Below are 5,000 nucleotides of genomic sequence, written 5' to 3'. Positions count from 1 at the left end.
TCGAAGGGACAGGGCCGTTGCCAATGGATATCAATCAGCCGGCGCTCACCGCCAAGGCGACGAGCTTACCTCTCAGCAAGGAGGCATCCCCCAAAAGGGACACCAATGCATCATGGAGGAAAATTACCCAAGGGACAGTGCCATAGCCAATGGAGAACCATCAACCGGCGCTCACCGCCTAAGCGACAAGCTTCTCCCTCAACAAGGAGGCAACCCCTGGGCTACGCAACGGGGCATTAGGAATCAAAGACCATTAGCCAGTTTCGCTTTTCCGTGCGGGGACACCAATGCGTCATCGGGATTGTGCCATAGCCAACGGATATCCATCAGCCGGCGCTCACCGCCAAGGCAACGAGCTTACCTCTCAGCAAGGAGGCATCCCCCGAAAGGGACACCAATGCATCATGGAGGAAAATTACCCAAGGGACAGTGCCATAGCCAATGGAGAACCATCAACCGGCGCTCGCCGCCAAAGCGACAAGCTTTTCCCTCAACAAGGAGGCAACCCCTGGGCTACGCAACGTGGCATTAGGAATCAAAGACCATTAGCCAGTTTCGCTTTTCCGTGCGGGGACACCAATGCGTCATCGGGATTGTGCCATAGCCAACGGATATCCATCAGCCGACGCTCACCGCCAAGGCGACGAGCTTACCTCACAGCAAGGAGGCATCCCCCGAAAGGGACACCAATGCATCATGGAGGAAGATTACCGAAGGGACATTGCCGTAGCCAATTGAAGAGATCAATCGGCCGGCGCTCGCCACCCATCTCATTGAAATAGACGACGAGCTTACCTCTCAACAAGAAGGCATCCCCCAAAGGGAACACCAATGCGTCATCGAGGAAGAATTTTCGAGCAGCAACGAGCTTACCTCTCCGCAAGGGTGGGGCTTTCCCCGAAGGGTTACAACACCAATGCATCATCAAGGAAGCTTTCCGACGGGACATTGCCATAGCCAATGTAGGACCACCGGCCAGCGCATGTTGCCTAAACGACATGCTTACCCCTCAGCAAGAAGGCATTCCCTAAATGAACACCAATGCATCGTCGAGGAAGAATTTTTAAAACGTATTTTTTCTTACCCCTCAGCATGTAGGCAATCACCGAAGGACACGCCAATGCGTCATCAAGGAAGATTTTTGCAAATTCATTTTTTGATTTTTTGATGAACAATGAATTTAGAAAACATTTTGGCTTCACATAAAAGCATCAACAAACTTACCTCTCCGCAACGGTGTCCCCGCCCCTAAGGGTTTCAACACCAATGCAACATTAAGATAGTTTTTTCGAAGGGACAGGGCCGTTGCCAATGGATGAGATCCATCGGGCTTGTGCCATAGCAAATGGATATCCATCAGCCGGCGCTCACCGCCAAGGCGACGAGCTTACCTCTCAGCAAGGAGGGATCCCCCGAAAGGGACACCAATGCATCATGGAGGAAAATTACACAAGGGACAGTGCCATAGCCAATGGAGAACCATCAACCGGCGCTCGCCGCCTAAGCGACAAGCTTCTCCCTCGACATGGAGGCAACCCCTGGGCTACGCAACGTGGCATTAGGAATCAAAGACCATTAGCCAGTTTCGCTTTTCCGTGCGGGGACACCAATGCGTCATCGGGACTGTGCCATAGCCAACGGACATCCATCAGCCGGCGCTCACCGCCAAGGCAACGAGCTTACCTCTCAGCAAGGAGGCATCCCCCGAAAGGGACACCAATGCATCATGGAGGAAAATTACCCAAGGGACAGTGCCATAGCCAACGGAGAACCATCAACCGGCGCTCGTCGCCTAAGCAACAAGCTTCTCCCTCGACATGGAGGCAACCCCTGGGCTACGCAACGTGGCATTAGGAATCAAAGACCATTAGCCAGTTTCGCTTTTCCGTGCGGGGACACCAATGCATCATCGGGACTGTGCCATAGCCAACGGATATCCATCAGCCGGCGCTCACCGCCAAGGCGACGAGCTTACCTCTCAGCAAGGAGGCATCCCCAGAAAGGGACACCAATGCATCATGGAGGAAAATTAGCCAAGGGACAGTGCCATAGCAAATGGAGAACCATCAACCGGCGCTCGCCGCCTAAGCAACAAGCTTCTCCCTCGACATGGGGGCAACCCCTGGGCTACGCAACGTGGCATTAGGAATCAAAGACCATTAGCCAGTTTCGCTTTTCCGTGCGGGGACACCAATGCGTCATCGGGACTGTGCCATAGCCAACGGATATCCATCAGCCGGCGCTCACCGCCAAGGCGACGAGCTTACCTCTCAGCAAGGAGGCATCCCCCGAAAGGGACACCAATGCATCATGGAGGAAAATAACCCAAGGGACAGTGCCATAGCCAATGGAGAACCATCAACCGGCGCTCACCGCCTAAGCGACAAGCTTCTCCCTCAACAAGGAGGCAACCCCTGGGCTACGCAACGTGGCATTAGGAATCAAAGACCATTAGCCAGTTACGCTTTTCCGTGCGGGGAGACCAATGCATCATCGGGACTGTGCCATAGCCAACAGGTATCCGTTAGCCGGCGCTCACCACCAAGGTAGCAAGCTTACCTCTCAGCAAGGAGGCATCCCCCGATGGGAACACCAATGCATCATGGAGGATGTGAGTCTGCAAGCATTCCCAACGGGACTCGGAAGCATGAGCATTTGAGACCAAACGGCCATGGAGTTCTAGTTTCTGCCCGATAGTGTCATTGTTCGCTCTGCCATTCCTTGGCTAGGCCTTGCCTTTACACGGGCATTTTTTTCTAGCGTTACCAACGGGTCATCTCATTACGGGTTTCTGTGGCCAAACCGCCAACATTTGCCCGATAGAGTCATGCTTTGCCCCACGGGACGGGTAAAAATAACATTTTGCCTCCGGGGTATTTCGGTCTTTTTTCCGAGCATTACCCACGTGTAGTGCTTCCAGGGGTAACCAAGGCCAAATGGCCAAGAATTGCCCGATAGAGTCCTGCTCTGCTCGATAGAGCTGTGCATTGCCTTGCGGGACGACTTAAAATAGCATTTCGATTCAGGGGCATTTCGGTCTTTTTTCCGTGCATTACCGACGGGTAGTGTTTTCTCGAGTAACCGAGGCCAAATGGCCAAGATTTGCCCGGGTGGTCTCGATAGCAACGTGCCTTGGCACCCGGCATCGGGTGGCCTCGGCTTCCCCAAGGGAGGGACACCACCCCCCCCTATAGTAGTAAAATTAGCCTTTGCCCTTGTGGCAGGAAGGAACATCAATGTGTCCGAACTGAAGCAATAGGGGTTTTTTTGACATCACAACTTTTTTTCATAAACTTTGAATTGGGACATCTTCACAAAAATATGAAGCAACTCCTCCAAAAAATTCAGAATTTTTTGCCAAAAGGATAATTTTATATTAATTAAACAAAAAATAAATAGATAAAAATCATAAAAAATACAAAAAAATACAAAAAAAGTAAGAAAAAATCACGAAAAATTATAAACAAGCTACACAATAATTAGGTAAATATATTGGGTTGAAAAATAAGGCATCTATAATAGAAAATGTTTAAATTAAGACTTAAAAACATCTAAAAATAAAAATTAAAAAAGATTTAAAACTAACATTGCGAAAGTCCCAAAAGATGGCGACTAAACAAGAGTTTTTGGGGCGTTTCGACAAGAACATATTGGTGCTTGCATTGATTTGCCCGGCGACAAGCTACTTTTTAGCCGGTACCCAGCAAATTTTTAGCCGTTACCCAGCAACTTTTTAGCCGTTACCCAGCAACTTGCTTGCCGTTGCCTAGCAACTTCTTAGCCGTTACCCAGCGTTACCCGACATCTTGGTTTTTGTTGCCGATACCCAGCATTACCCGACAGCTTGGTTGCCATCACCCAGCAACTTTTTAGCCGATAGCCAGCATTACCCGACAGCTTGGTTGCCGTTACCCAGCAACATTTTAGCCGATACCCAGCAACTTTTTAGCCGATACCCAGCATAACCCGACAGCTTGGTTGCCCTTACCCAGCAACATTTTAGCCGATACCCAGCAACTTTTTAGCCGATACCCAGCATTACCCGACAGCTTGGTTGCCGTTACCCAGCAACATTTTAGCCGATACCCAGCAACTTTTTAGCCGTTACCCGGTGAGCCAACTTGCCATGCCTTGGCTAGAACAGTCAACTGTTGTTGCCTACATTCATGTGCGATTCCCGATGCCTTGTCTAGACCGTCGTCTTGGCATACGCCCAAGTGTTTGCCCAAGTGTTTCCAAGTGTCCAAGTTCCAAAGTGCCTAAGTGCCGTGCCGTGCCGCGCGCGCGCGCGTGGGTCTTTGATATAAGAATATTTAGAAAAAAAATTCTAAACATGCTATATATCAAAGACCCAAGCGGGCGGGCGCGTCACGGGGTGGCACTATGGCATTATGGCATTGGAGACACATGGAAACACTTGGACGGCTAGGCGGTGGACGATAACGACTGGTACAGCCTAGCCCAAACGGCAAAGAAAATCTAGTTTCGCCTTTGCCGAACCCGGTTATATTAGCATGCCGTTTCAAGGGCCTTTCGGTGCTCTTTCCGAGCATAACTAATGGATCGGGTTCTCTTGAGAAAGCGAGGCAACGAGGCAAAGGAAATCCAGTTTTTGCTCGATAGAGTCGCGTCTCGGCTAAAAGAGCATGCCGTTTCATGAGAATTTCGGCCTTTTCTTCCGAGCATTACCGACGGGATGTGATTCGAGGGGTATCCGAGGCCAAACGGCCAGCAACTGCCAGATAGAGTCCTGCTCTGCCCGATAGAGCCGTGCTTTGCCTTTCGGGACGGCTTAAAATAGCATTTCGATTCAGGGGCATTTCGGTCTTTTTTCCGGGCATTACCGACGGGTAGTGTTTTCTCGAGTAACCGAGGCCAAATGGCCAAGAATTGCCCGGGTGGTCTCGATAGCAACGTGCCTTGGCACCCGGCGTCGGGTGGCCTCGGCTTCCCCAAGGGAGGGACACCACCCCCCCCCTATAGTAGTAAAATTAGCCTTT

Source organism: Rhododendron vialii, chromosome 11a, assembly GCF_030253575.1.
Source record: "Rhododendron vialii isolate Sample 1 chromosome 11a, ASM3025357v1".
Taxonomy (NCBI): domain Eukaryota; kingdom Viridiplantae; phylum Streptophyta; class Magnoliopsida; order Ericales; family Ericaceae; genus Rhododendron; species Rhododendron vialii.
Note: the sequence above shows the minus strand (reverse complement) of the source record.